The 15,079-nt window shown below is 47.3% G+C and overlaps 1 protein-coding gene across 4 annotated transcripts in view; it reads left to right on the forward strand.

Moving 5' to 3' along the window:
* Positions 1–9,157: 9,157 nt before the first annotated feature.
* The window catches only part of LOC150065284 (semaphorin-4D), a 91,103-nt gene continuing 85,181 nt past the window's right edge, over positions 9,158–15,079 (forward strand). For 2 of the 4 annotated variants that reach the window (XR_016534937.1, XM_090329865.1), the window contains exon 1: positions 9,161–9,352. The gene's annotated coding sequence lies outside the window, so the exon portion shown is untranslated. Of the gene's footprint in view, positions 9,353–10,380; positions 10,457–15,079 lie in introns of those variants that run through there. The other 2 variants (XM_090329867.1, XM_090329866.1) reach the window with 2 other exon arrangements.

The following is a 15,079-nucleotide window of genomic DNA, read 5'->3' on the forward strand; positions in this document are numbered from 1 at the left end:
ATGGGCCTCTTATCTCTAATTAACCATCTAAAAGAAGCCAGAAATGGAGTTGTGGTTCAAGTGGTAAAGCACCAGACTTGAATGGGTAAAAAAGGCTAAGGGACACCACCCAAGCTCTGAGTTCAAGTACTGGTGTGAAAATAAAAAAACATAAAAAAGATTTAAATACAGTTTTGACCTGGCACATGGACGGGGTAAGTGCTCAGTGATGGTCTTGAAATGGCTTTAGCAAGGCGGTTGCCATGGCACTCTATAAATGAGTGGACACAGGGAGCCTCCTCCTGTGATTTGGATCTGGAGTGTCCCCTAAAGACCTGTCCCCTAAAGACCACAAGTTGAAGACTTGTTCTCTAGTCTCCTATAGGAGCTAGGAAAAACTATAGGAGGCAGAGACTAGTGGAAGGAAGTTAGGTCATTAGAGATGTGCCCCGGAAGCTTCTTCTTGTCTCTCTTTGCTTCCTGGCTATCATGATGTGAGCAGACTTCTCAGTCCTAGCTGTCTTTCATGATGTACTGTGCTGTACGCCAAAGTAATGGGGCAAAAAGACCGTGGATTGAAATTCTGAAACTGTGAGCAAAAATTAACCTTTCCTCCTTATCAGTTGATGGTCTCCAGTGTTTTGTCATGATCACAGAAAGCTAATACACCCCTCAGACTCTTAAAGATCCTAGGAAAACCTTGTGTGGAGACTCCTGTGGCTCAGGATGGAGATTGAGCTTCAATGGAGGCATGTCAGAGGAAAGAGCTGTACACACCCACCCAGCTGTGACAGAGCAAGGGAGGAATGTGAAACCAACAGGGGCTGCCTCTCTTGATCTGTATAAGCTTAGAGACTCAGACTCACCCTTTTAAATCATGATGGAGGCTCATAGTGAATAAACAGATCTCAAGTTTCACTTGGCAGTAAATACCTTGAGTCATTAAGTAGTATTAGTGCATTTAGTTTAATTAGAAACAAAACAGGAACAAGACCATCCATCTTCCACCTAAATCGGCACACATAGAAATGAAGAAAATAAGCAGAAGCAGCTCTACTAGGAAAATACTAAGCCTTCACAAGTCCAGTTGTCTCAGTGAGAACCAGCAGAGTACAGAACCATATTCAGACGGTAGCACAGGCCAAGAATCATCACTCACTCTTAAAGATGAGCCATCGTTAAAATGATAACTCACTGGACACTTGGGGAAAGTGACAATGAAAAAGGAACCAGGTGAGTGACAGGACAGCTGACCATGGAACAAAGTTTTTTGGTTCCAGAAACAAAAAAGAATGTCAGGAAAATTTCAACTCTTTTTCTCACACATTGGAGAAAGCCTTGAAACCTTAAACATGAACTGCTACTTTGAAAAGTAACTATTTAAGGGACATATACTGATGGTACCAGGGCTTTGAACAGAGGGCCTCTTGTTAAGCTGGTTATCTACCAATTGAGACATGCTTCTAGTCAGGCTTTGGGCCGGTTAATTGGAGGTAGATTTTCTCAGATATTTCTGCCTTGAACTTTGATCCTTCAGATTTCATCCTCCAGAGTATGTCACTTATACCTCGAGTGAACATGTGTGTGATTGCCTGGACATGAATTCAGGGCCTGGGCACTGTCCCTGAACTTTTGTGCTCAAGTCTAGCACTCTAACACTTGAACCACAGCTCTCTTTTTGGCTTTTCGTTTTTTTCTTTGAAGATAAGAGACTCACAGACTTACCTGCATAGGATGGCTTCAAACTGTGAAGCTCAGTTGTCAGCCTCCTGAATCATTACGATTACAGGCATAATCCACAAGCGCTCAGCATAACCTACTATCCTCAGCTATTAGAGAAGAATCTTTCTCTAGGCTACTCCATAAAGCAGTTTTTCCAAAGTGACTGGATCCTAACCCAGCAGGAGCTATTATCACTTATGGGTGTATGATTCACTCAAATTACACTATTCCCTCTACCCCATCAGAAAACTAGACAGAAGTTGTTCTTTTCTGTTGTTGTTGTTGTTGTTTCCTTCTTTTCTTCCTTCTTGCCTTTTACCAGTACTGAGGGGTTAACTCAGGGCCTTAGGTTTACTTAGTTTGCTTGCCCTGCTGGTACTTTACCACTTGAGCCATACCTCCACCCTGGTATTTTGCTGGGTAAATGGAAGTGGAGTCTTAAAAAGCTTTCTGCTCCACATTAAGCTGATCCTTCAGAACTCAGCCTCTGGAGTAATTAGGAGTACAGGTGTGAGGCATGGATGCCCATCTAAGCACTTTCTTCACTGAAGAAACGGTGGACACAGAGGTTGGCTGGGACACAAAGTGCAGACTAGAGATTTGATACAAGGAAGGCTTATTGCCAAGCATCTGTGTGAGAGGAGATGACCCACAAGGCACTCTGTTTTCAGGTCCAGTGATGACTTCAACAAAAGGCAGATCAAATAATTGGATTTCCTGTTCCCAGATCCCAAACACCTTTCCCAACAGCAAACCCACAGGTGGCCAAGTTCATCTGGCTTCATCAAGACCTACCTAGACGAAATGCTACTTTTATATTAATCCCTTGCTTATATTTGTCTTTATATGAATATATATATGTATATTCAGCAAAGGAATTGCTAGGCTTTAAGACAAATGAATATTTGGCTTTAGAAGGATCATTAAGTATTTTCCTGAAGCGGTGCATCATTTCTACTCCTACAGCAATATACGAGATTCCTACTTGCTCCCTGTTCTCTAACACTAGAATTTTCAATTTTAGATATTCTACCAGGAGAGCACTTTTCCATTTTCATTTATAATATCACCGATTGTACCACAGTGTGTTTGGCAGCCTCCTAATTACCCACCGACATCAATTTTTCCTTCCATCGTAGAATAGATTTTTAGCTGGCTATATATTCACTCAGCTGGTAACTCAGCAATCTTCCTTGAAGCCAAATGTAAGCCCATGTGTAAATTCTAGTGATATATGTCACTTGCCTGGTATTGCTCTCGAATCCATTGATTGTGCCTCTCATGCTCTACTGAGTCTATGGACCACACTGTTTCTGAGCTATCAGATCTACGGAGTAAACCCTTCCCACTATATCAAGTCAAGGTGCATGACAGTTTTTCTGGTCTATGGGATTCACAGCTCACAGCCTTCCTGGTCTACGCGATCTATTGTTCATGACCGTTTCTGGTCTACGGGATCTACTGTTTGCAGCCTTCTTGGTCTATGGGATCCACTGTTCATAGACTTCCTGGTTAACAGGATCTTTTGCTCATGCCTTCTGATCTATAGGATCTATAGATTACATTCCTCCTCTTTCTCACTTTGTGGATGGGAACATCCAGATGCAGAATCATAGACTTGCTTCCTAGTCCTGATCTACCAGTGTGCCTCTGGCAATATTGTACGAGTGTTCATGTCTACATTGGTCAAATCACTGTATTTCAGGTTATTAGAGAAGGGAAGTCCATGTTACCATCTCTTTGCCCTCAGCAATCCTACATCTGCGCATGTGTTTGGGTTGCTCAGCACTCACCTACCTAGCCTCTATGAATCCACGCTGTGGTCCTCTGAGCTCTGTACCCCACATTTTGACAGACAGGCTTGTGTCCCAGTTGTTCCTCCGAGCTATGGGTTCATGGAATAAGCAGAGATTCAACAGAACCACAGTCCTTTGGGTAGGACCTGGAACTCGGGAGAGACAGTCCTTGCCATCATCATTTTAGAGTTGGGCTGCCAGTCAGCGGCTTCTGACAGAAAAGAACGAAGTGGATAACCCAGACCTGGTATATTGTGTGCACAGTTATTTGTTTATTTGAAATAGGGAAGGGAAGGGGGTGGAAAACAAGATGATTGGGAGGGGGGAGGGGGAGGGAAACAGAGCAGAAACATGAGAAGGGGTATCAATGTGCAAGAAGTAATGCACCTACCGTCTGATAAATGTAACTGTAACCCCTCTATATTTTACCCCGACAATAAAATTTAAAAAAAGAACAATAACTAAAGCAAAAAGAGGCAGGGAGCATTTCTCAAATAGTAGAGGACCTGCTTATCAAGCACAAGACTCTGAGCTGAAACCCAAGGTACCATCAAAAATAACTTTTAAAGTGTATTTCCAAGGGGGTTTCCTCTTCTTATCATTTTCCCTAAATCAATTTTCACTATTTGCAACTGTTTCAAATAAAAATTTGTAATTTAAGAAAAAAAGAATGAAGAGGGCATTCTAACAGAATCAGAGCCAACTAGAGAGCAAACAGGAGGGAGAGAGTCTGAGAGAAGAAGGAAGAGGAAAACCTAGCAAGGCATTTTAGCCCTGGATCTAACTGTGCCCTGTGGTACCTTTAGATACTATTGAGTCCACACTCTGACCAGAATCCTGTCCACTGGGACATGAAGTCAGTAAATATGTCTGAGGGTAATTGTCCGCAGTGTTTCTTGAGACAAAGGTGCCTTTCCCTTAAAGAAAGCTGGAGATGTAGCTTTGTGGCAGAATGGCTGCATAAAGAGCATAATTCCCTGGCTTAAGCCCCAAGTATTTCTTTTATTTTGTGCCATCATTGGAGCTTGAACTCAGGACATGGACGTGGTCTCTCAGTTTCTTTGCTCAAGGTTGGTACTCTATCACTTAAGCTATACCTCCACTTCTGGGTTTTTCTTTTCCTTTTCTTTCTTTCTTTTTTTTTTTTCTGGTTAATTGGAGACAAGGAGTCTTACAGACTTTCCCGTCTGGGGTGATTTGAAACCTTAATCCTCAGATCTTAGCCTCCTGAGTATGTATGTTTATTCCCACAGGAAGGATGAGAAATTTATCTCCCGCCTCCACCCCCTTACTCCCTCCCTAACTAACCTCTGAGATTAGTATTTCCTTCAAATATCCACACAGACAACAAAAGGTAGTCACACTTGCAGTACAGGCACTCTGGTCCTCAGTAGAAATCACAGCAATTTTCATACTATATGTCAATTATCACAGAGCTTACAATATCAGTAGTTTAGCTCACCTTGAAAACTATTTGTTATTAGGCCTGCTCAAGAGTGCATTATTCAATGTGCAAATACAAGAGCAAGCGGGTCACATTTTAAAGCATTTTGATAATGGGATTTCAGAATAATTGGTTTCCTTCTTAATCCTGCATTTGACTTCACGCAGTTAAAAAGGCATCATTAGGACAGGAGGTCTTGCAGAGTTCACTAGACTCAGAACATAAAATTTTAAAACTCAAAATAGTATGTCAGAGAAGAAAGAAAAAAAAAAGTACCTAGAGGCAATTTGCCGTGGAAGCTGGTGCAGGCTCCAGCTGTGGATGAGAGACACAAGAAGCAAGAAGATGGCGTAGGGACCCTGAGCTCTGCTGGGGGTGCGTGGGCAGGCCCTGGGGTGAGGGGGGGGATGATGCTGGTCTCTGACAGTGGGCTGGGGGCACGGAAGACAGGGTCAGCCAATGGTGAGACATAGATTTCAATTCTCGCCCCGGCTGGGTGGAGCAATGCTCTGCCTCTTCGGAATATTTACACACATTAGCTTGACAAAGGATGGCTCCCTAACTCGAGCAGTGTGCCTAGGGATGTGGGAGGGGCTGCACCAGGAGGGTGCTGAGGGTTAGATTATAGCCTTAACCAGATTTAGTTAGTACCCCTGGCTTTGACAGCTCAGCACAAAGAGCAGGGAACTAGAGGGACACCTCAGCAGTCCAGTAGGCTTTTATTTATATCCTACTGCCAGTCTGGGATCCAGTTTCCCAGGGCAAGCTTGATGGTTTATGGCAATACTAGGGACACAGGAGAGATATAGATCTCTGGAATGCTACGGACCCTTTTCTTTCTTCCTTTCTCTGAGGGAGCCTGGAGGAACCATGGGCCAAGACTCCTCGTTTTGGAGAGGCTGTCCAAGAAAAGTTTATTTTAGGTGAATGAGGAGACAGGAACGAGATGGGTAGTAGTTGCAATACCAGCAGCTGCTGTGTAGGTAACAGGCAGTGTTGTCCCATGCTATAGAACATAGTCTAAAGAAATCTCAAGGGCTGGGAGTTGGGCCTAGTGGTAGAGTGCTTGCCTAGCATGCATGAAGACCTGGGTTCGATTCCTTAGTACCATATACATAGAAAAAGCCAGAAATGGTGCTATGGCTCAAGTGGCAGAGTGCTAGCCTCGAGGAAAAAGCCCAGGGACAGTGCTCAGGCCCTGAGTTCAAGCCCCAGCACTGGCAAAAAAAGAAATCTCAAACCAGTGCTAGTGCCTCTCACCTATAATCCTAGCTATTCAGGTTGGCAATTTGAAAGCAGCTCTGGCAGGAAAGTCCAGGAGGATCTTATTTCCAACAAACTGCTCAGAAAAAGCTACAAGTGGCACTGTGGCTCAAGTGTTAGAGCACTAACCTGGAGCAAAAGAAGCTTAGGGATAGTACTCAAGCCCTGAGTTCAAGTCCCAGGACTGCATCATAAAAAAAAAAATATTTCTCAGACTTCCTGAGACATCAAATTCCTCACAAGGCCCTTTTTATTTTTCTGCTCACTATGGATTCGGCCTGGACCCCAATCCCAGAAACTGCAGATGAATGGAACCAGCCAGTTCTACCAGCTTGGACGTATTTCCCATTACATAGCCCAGCCTCAGCTCCTGTCAGCCAGGTGTACCTGCAGTTACACAGTGCAGACAAGCACAGAAACAGTCTCTTGCACAACTACTGAATTGATGAATGAAGCCAAGTAATATTATCTGTGCCGTTTAAACTACCACACCTGAATTTCTTTCTCATATGGGATTTAAATATCTCTTTAGTTTTCTCATTCATCTTCCGTTGTTTTTGTTCATCTACATATATAAGTAAGGTACATGTTTTATCAGGGGAATGTAGGAAAACTTCACAAAACTTAAGTATCCAAACTCAGCATTTCTGGGGAAACTCGATGAAAAATGGATATACTTGAAATTAATATTGGAGGGGAAGGTCAATTAGAGGAGAAGAAAAACCTGGACTCATTTTGCTATCTTATGTGTCTGAAATGAGCTGTGCCAAAATGTTAAATCCTAACAACAAACAAATGACCTGGGATGTTTGAGGAGCCTGGGCCACCATCCTCGAGTGAAGGGAAGGAGCAAGGCACCCTAACACTGGTGAGGTGTGTTAGAGAGATGCTTGGGTATTTCATTTTTTTTCTCCCCCCCTTGTCTACAACAGGAAGTTTCCAAGACCTGAAATGTAAGCTCCAAGACCATCTTAACATTGGTTCTTTTCTGAACTGGGCTGCCCTTTATCAGGGATAGAGCTGGTGTCTTACGCATCAGGAAGTGGTTTCTGAGGTTATGGAGAGGCTGCTCTAACACATGCCCAGGTGGCAGTAGACCTGTCTAGACGCTGGCCCTGGAGGGCCGGCTCATACAGAGGCAGCTGGCTCCACTGGCAGAGAAATCTGTCAGAAAGCACTCACAGTGAGCACAAACCCACTTTCTCATCTAATTACCTATCTGTCCTCATTCTGCCCTTCATAACCCTACAGGGCACTTTTCTCAGAACAATTTGTAAATTGAGGTCTTGTGTTCCATTATGAATTTTCCAGGTGGAAGCTTCCATGTGTCATCTACTTCTTCCCAGCCTGCTGGTGGCTGTCTAGACACCAAGTGAGACACCGAGTTCTTGATGTGCCCCACCTAAGAAGAATAAAAGAGCCTCTCCTTCCATCTTGGCAGTGCTTGCATTTACTTAATGCTAAGTGTATATCCATTCCTTCCTGAGCATGGAGAACTGTTTAATCAGCCCGGGACTAATCCATTCCTGTTAGATAGTAATCCAAAGAGAATAGACATCTGGATTCATGATCTCCTACAGCTGAAAGAAAGCTTGGAGAGAAAAAAGAATCCCTCTATTTTCCTGCAGTGTTCTCCTCTCCCTCCACCTACCATCCTATTCTTAGGTTGGGCAGGGCAGAAAGCTGAGGGCCAAGGTTACCTGGGAGGAAATCGAGCCAAGAGTCAAGTTGAGAACTGGTTAGATTCAGAGGGGAGAATCATGACCTCTAGGTAGCTAAAAAAGGTAAGCTCCTACCTCACCCCCTTTTTATGTTAATTTCTAAATTAAAGAATTTATGAACAATTTTTTTTTTTTTGGCCAGTCCTGGGCTTGAGCTCAGGGCCTGAGCACTGTCCTTGGACTTTCTCAAGGTTAGAGCTCTACCACTTGAGCCTCAGCACCACTTCCAGCTTTTTTTCTATGTATGTGGTACCAAGGAATCGAACCCGGGTCTTCATGCATGCTAGGCAAGCACTTTAACCACTAGGCCAAACTCCCGGTCCCTGAACACTCATTTTTACATCATATTTCAAATGACATGTTTAACAAACAAGTGTTCAAGAAGGGAATCTCTATATATAATCACTGGCACTTAGTTTTTAGAACATAATCAAAATTAGGCTAAGGGTTTGTATATCATAGATACATATTAGTTTATGAAATAAAACATTATGTCTATAGAGCCATAGGTTTTTATGTCTATGTAGTTTTTTTTTTTTTTTTAAATCATCTAGGAACTATTTGGTTTTACTTTGCTCTGAGTATGTTATGAACTGAGCAGCTTTAGTTCCATCCTCTGGTCCCTAAGACCCATGGCAACCCAGGGTGCCATGGCGAGTAGGCGGTGATGACTGCCTGTCCTGGCACTAACTTTTGAGGGCTTGCAGCACTCAAACTTGTGGGACAGTTACAAATTAGTTTCATGCTCCATGCCGTGAGGAATATTTAGTCAACCAAGAGCTTGCAGGACCTAGAAACCCAGGAAGGGCCTGGTTTGACAAGTTCCAAGTCAAAAGCCCAGTGTCATGGGTGCCTTGTGCTTTGTCCCCCCAGCAGGTCAGGTCCTGGGCACTGCACCTCGAATATCTGGAGACAGGGAGAACGTGAGAGTCGGGAAGGAGGGTGGCTGTGGGCCTAGCCCAGGGGCCTGGTGTGGGGGAGCTGTAGGAAGGGGGAGATGAGCAGGAGATAGGAGGGGGAGGAGCGCAGGGCTGGGGAGGTGAAGAAGGGGTAGGGAAGGCTCAGTGAAGTTGAGGGAGAGAGGGGGGAGGGAGGAGGAGGAGGAAAGGGGAGGGATCAGAGGAGGGAAGGCGGGAGGGGGAAGGAGAGGAGGCGGGAGGGGAAGGGGAGGAGGCGGGAAGGGAGGGGAGCTGGGGAGGGGCCTGCGCGCCCGCCCCGCGCCGTCGGTCCCCCGCGCCGGCCTCCGCGCCCTCGCGCGCCGCAGCATCCCCCGCGCCACCGGGTCTCCTCGCCGTCTCCCTCCCCGAGCCAGTTCGCCTTGGCTGTCGCCGCCGCCGCTGCCACCACCACCACCGCCGCCATTCTTGGCGCGGAGCTCGCCGAGCCGGGGCCCTGCAACGAGCGCGCCGCGAGGACGCGCGCTCCAGGTAAGCGGTGGGGCGGGCCCGGGTCGGGGGGGGGGCGGGCAGGTGTGCGGAACTCCCCGGCTGCTGCACCCCGAGACCCTCTCTTTGAACCCCTCCCCCTCCAGCAGCCCCCCTCCCGGCGCCCTCCCCTTCCCCTCCCCCCCACGGTTCCCCAGGTCCCTCCCCGAACGCCTCTCGCAGCGCCACCTGACCCTTCCATCCGGCCCCTTCCCGGGACCCCCTGGAGGCGCCCCCCCATCCGCCCCAGCCCCTCCCCGCCCCTCTCCTCCCCGCTGCCGGCCGGGCACCGGTGGGCAGGTGGCTCCTGGCGCGCGGGGCCGCGGGTCGCGTCGCCGATCGGGACTGGGGAGGGGTCTGGGGGGGGCGTTCCGGGTCAGGCCTGGCGGCCACCGGCTGGGTCGGGTCCCCGGGGTCGCGCCGGCTCGACCCGGTCCGGCCGCAGCAGCCCCAGCGGGCTCCGGGCCCCCCGCGGGCTTCTATTTTGGTCCTGGAGGCCTCGGCCTCCCTGCACGGGAGGCGGCGCCGCGCACTCAGACAGGTGGGGCGGACCGGTCGGGCCTCGGCGGGCAGGTCGCCGGCGTGGTGGCCCCGGTGGGCGCTGCAGGCCTCGGGCCTCCTTTGGTGGTTTGGGCTGTGTTATGCTAGAACCGCCCAGAACCATTGCGCCGGAGCCCGGGCTGCACCTGTTGCAGCAGCCCGGTGAGCTGCTAGGGGTTGGGACTTAAAATGGGATTTTGCCAATAAATAAGATGTAGAAAGGGAGAGCTTGAGTACCCATTGGGCCGTTTCACTTTTGAGTTTGTATTTTGGGAGGGTGAGTCAGGTTGCTTCAAATGAGGCCTGCTGGAGGTGGGGGGGGGGGGCGGGGGACGAGGCTCCCCTCCTTCCTGGAGTGTTGACCACATGAGCTCCTGCTTTTGTTTTGTTGGCACATCCCAGGCGCTTGGGTGGCCAGGCCCTCCCTGGACCTGAGGCCTGCCGGACCTAGGGCCTCCTGCCAAGCATCTGACCCTGCTGTTCTGAGTATTTTCAAGTCCACCAGGCACCACTGAAAGGAAGTATCCCTTTCCAAGGGGCACAGTGACACCACTGGTTTGTCATTTGGTACGTGCCACAGGCGAGGGCCTGCCTTCTGGCTGGGCAAGCACAGCTATTTGGGAATGGTTATGGTGTTCCAGAAACAAGCAGCCTCTGCTAGGGGCCAGGGTAGATCCTACTAGAGACCATAATGCCCCAATTGTCACTTTGACCGTTAGTGTCTGTGGGCACCATGCTTGGGTAGGCATCGTCTGAGAAGAAGAAAGCAGGCCTGCCTCCAGGACTGCATTGGTGAGGGGGGTGGGGTGGGGTGGGGAAGGCTGAAGGCCTTGCTGAAGGCCAGACCTTCAGACTGATAAGTGTCTATAATCTGTGGCAAGGAAAACAAAGAAAAAATATTTCTAGTTCCAGGAGTGACTCTTTCCAGAGTCTGTCTGCTAGACCTGCAGCTGGTATGGGAATGGAGAGACTTGCCTTCCAGTGATGGTTTGTCTGTTTGCACTCTGAAATAGAGCCCATGTGTCCCTTTGAGAACAGACTGTGAAGTCTACTCCTGACTGGCATTCAGGGCGTAGAGAATATTTTGCAGAGACCCCTCTTTGAGGTGGTTCTCCCTCAGAGGAGGCTATGGGGTCCATGGTATGGACCATGCTTCTTTATCTGTCTGGTGGGGCTTGATGACATCATGCACTTGTGGACAGTCGCCTGTGGATGTTGTGGGTTGTCCTGAGCGGATGTTATCCAGAGCTGCCTGGTGGGTTGCTAGCCAATGTTGGGGAATGCATGCTAATGGCTGGCTGAGGAAGGAAGGGAGGAAACATCCATTTTGCCAGCAGCAGCAGCAGCACAATCAATAATGCATTGCAAAGATCAATCGATTTTCTCCATCCCTCCTCTGTGCTTCTTAGGGAGTCTACTCTGGAAGGGTTGAGCCAAGATCCAACCCCTTGTGGAGTAGACCTGGATTCTGAGTTCCTGGGTTCTAGTGGAGACCAGGGTTGGAATCCCAGAGAATCCCTGTTGCTCCTGGGTAGCCTTGCAACTGCCTGGAAGAGAATTCACTATCTGTTTTGTAATTTCTAGCAACCTTTCCCTTTGCAGTAAGAAGTTCTTGTAAAACGAACAAGAAGACATTGCTCTAAGTCTACGTGCTCAGGGTTCTTCTGCCCCAAGTCCATCATCTCTTACAGCTCTCCCTGCTTTGACACTGCAGACAGATGACTGTCCAGTATAATCACTGAGAGAAAAACTACACTCTGTAGTGCCTAGCTGGAGTCAGTTCTCTCTTTTTCTCTGTCAGTGTCTCTGTCTCCTCTCGCTCTTTCTCTTCCCTTTTCCTGGTGTTTTGAGATAGGGTCTTGATATGTAGCCTAGGCTGGCTTTGAACTCAAGACTCTCCTGATTTAGGCTCCCAAGGGCTGTGATTAAAGGCATCATGCCTGACTATAATTCCTTTTGTGTATAGTGCCAATTTCAGGAAGGAAGATAGAAGGAGGAAGGAGGCAGAAGCACTGGGGAAGGAGAGTCTTCTTTCCCCCTTGGGCTTGGTCCATCCTGGGTTTGGCAGGTTCAGTTTGGGCAGCTCTACCCACGTAGCTTGTGGTTGGTCCTGGCTGTCCCTGGATAACTTGGGGTGCTGCCCAAGAGCAGGCTGGTCAGGCAAGCTCTTCTGCACGTGGCAAGAGATGTTGTTTGGGGCCTCTGTGCTATTCAGGTGTCAAGCGATGACCCAGGAAAATTTGGAAATGTATTAAGAGGAGGTATCTGCTGACTTCCCTGTCTGTTGAAAGGTGTGTCTCCCTTTGAAGCTGGGGTGGCACCCTCTGCCACGCCAATTAAGATGATCATCCAGAGAGAGGATCAGATTGGCTGTGTTGCTGAGATGGCTCTGTTTGCATGCTCCTCCCTGAGTATATTTATATGCTGTGGGAGTGCCATATGATAGGGCTTGCTTCCTGCTGACCCGTTGTTGGCCCTGGGTCAGGACAGTGTGCCACAACCACTTTTGCACAGGACCCGTTTGAGCTTTGAAGGCCCATCCTTAGATGCTGTCCATTAGATTGACTCCACCCTCCTCTGGGTAGCTTCTAAGCAGCATCTTTGGAAGAGTCCGACCTAGATCGCCCAGTCAGATCCACATTTATCCAAGAACCTCTGTTTATGACACAGTTGGACCTTGGTTGAATGGTGAATGTTGGCTTTTAGGAATTCCTTAATGACTGCTGTGTGGCTCAAGTAAAATGATCATTCTCTTAGCAATCACACAGAGTGGTACAGGAGGAACTTTTCAGTGTGTGGGATCAGCCCCAGGTCAGAGTAGGCAGGGAGGGATGGAGCTGTCTTCTGTAGACAGTTTGGGGTTTGTGTGAGTACTTGAATTTAATGCTTTGCCACTTGCGTGTACTATGGAGATACTCGATAATTAAAAATATTTAATTGCCTGGCGCTGATGGCTCATTCTTGTAATCCTAGCAACTCAGAAGGCTTAGAGCTGATGATTGAGGTTTGTAGCTAGCCAGGGCAGGAAAGTCCATAAGACTCTTATTTCTAATTAACCAACAATAAACTAGAAGTGGAGATATGGGAAAAGTGTTAGAAAAAGCCAAGCAAGAGCCTGAGGTCCCCGAGTTCAAGCTCCAGTTCTAGCACACAAAATGGTAGAAGACTATATTTAACAATAATTTAAGAACCCCGATTCATCCCCCTAAAATACAGCATTGGCTTCTTTACTTACAGAGGCATTTAAGGGTGTACATTAAACATCACCCCTTGGCCTCAAACCTACTGAGTGGTGCCATTTGTAAGCACACATGGAAGGACACATGGCAGCTCTTACTGAGTACACATGGCACATGCATGTGGTGAAATAGCTTCTTCCCCAGTCAGGGACACAGCCAGGAGCAGAGGCAGCCAGGCTTCATAAGGAGGGAGAGCACTCTGTATGTGTGTGTGTGTGTGTGTGTGTGTGTGTGTGTGTGTGTGTGTGTGTATGCAACTACACAATTGTGGCTGTAGTAAAAGTGGGAGAATATGCATATAGCTTTGATAGAGTAAACATGTGCAAGTATGTGAGTGTGCATATGAGGGTGAATATGTAAGAATATGAATTCAGGAGTGTGGGTTATGAGAATGTGACTGAGTATGTATATGAGTATTGGGAGAGAATACGAGTATGTGGAGAGAGGTGATTGTGAACGTGTGTGTGTGTGTGTGTGTGTGTGTGTGGAGTGTGGGAGTGCAGGTGAGAATGTGTGGGCATGTGTAACTTAATAAAAGTTGATTATAGCAATTTGTGTCCTACCCAAGCTCATAATGAGAATTTGGCTTACACAGAGTGATTAGCGGTCGTGATTATTGGCCCTCTGAACATGGGCCCCAGAAAGGTAGTAGCCAGTACCTGTCCTCAGAAGTAGGGAGCTGAGACAGAGACCCTGAAGGCTGGTGTTACCCAGAATGGGAACCGTGACCTTGAGGTGGCAGAGCTTGGTCTAAGCCTGGCCTGGGCCCCTGCCTGGGCCTTCTACACCTACTTCAGTTTCCTCCCCAGTTGTTGCCTCAAAATCAATCAGTCCATCAATTAATCTTATTAATTGTTATTGTTATTAATTCTTTTGTCTGATTGCAAGTTGGAGTTGCCTGGACAGCCACAGTATGATTGGCTGTGATCTGAAATCTGGGGTTTGGCCTTTGATTGATGTTTGTGTTCTGAATTTGTTGCAAAGTACAGGAAGTTCCTGGTTAGGTCTGTATTTGGTCTGAGTATGATCCTGGCTATGTTTTGGAGGAGGTTTTGATGTTGTCTTTTCATCGTCTTTACTGTTGGCCTGTGCTTTATAAGGTTCTAGAAGACCCCAGCTGGGTTTTCTAGTGATATGGGTGGCCTGGAGCCTGGGTAGTTCTGTGAGGCTTGAGTTTATCAAGGGTCTTTATGACCACTGTATGACACATGCGTCCCCAGCTAGTTTAGCATCTTTTCCCACCATTTAGATCCTTCTACACATGCCCCTGCTTCCTCAAGGCTTCAGAGATCTTGGTCACAGGATCCAGCGCCATTGACCATTAGCCGTGTGTGTGTGTGTGTGTGTGTGTGTGTGTGTGTGTGTGTGCAGGGTTTGAATTTGGGGCCTAGTGCTCTTACTTAACTTACACCAAGGTGGGTGTACTTGAACTGCAGCTGCACTTCAGGGTTTTTGCTTTTTGCTGGTTCATTGGAGATAAGAATCTCATAGGCTTTCCTGCTTGGCTGGCTTTGAACCTCAGATCTCTGCCTACTGAGCAGCCAGGATTATAGATGTGAGCCACTGGTATCTAACATTATCTTTTTTGTTTCATTTTTAAAATTGTTATTATAAGGATGATTTACAGAGGGGTTATAGTTAGCATAAGCCAGATGAACTGACTTATTGCTCTCTCCCAATTTTCCCTCTTGTCCCTACCCAGAGTTCTATGGTTCATTGTCAATCAACATAGTATTCAGTGAGTACCACTGATGCATTTTTTTGTATGCATCATCCTTGGTCCCTCCATTTCTGTGATCCCCTCTTACTCTCCAGAGACAAGAAAATGAACAAACAAGATAAAAAGAAAAGAAAACAAAAATGAGGGGTAAACCTCTGTTTCCATTTCCTGGAGTTCATTTTAATGAATACTGTTTTATATCCTGGGCTTTTGATGGGAAGAGCCTAAGAA

Source organism: Megascapheus bottae, chromosome 3 (genome assembly GCF_031878675.1).
Source record: "Megascapheus bottae isolate mThoBot1 chromosome 3, mThoBot2.hap1, whole genome shotgun sequence".
Taxonomy (NCBI): Eukaryota; Metazoa; Chordata; class Mammalia; order Rodentia; family Geomyidae; genus Megascapheus; species Megascapheus bottae.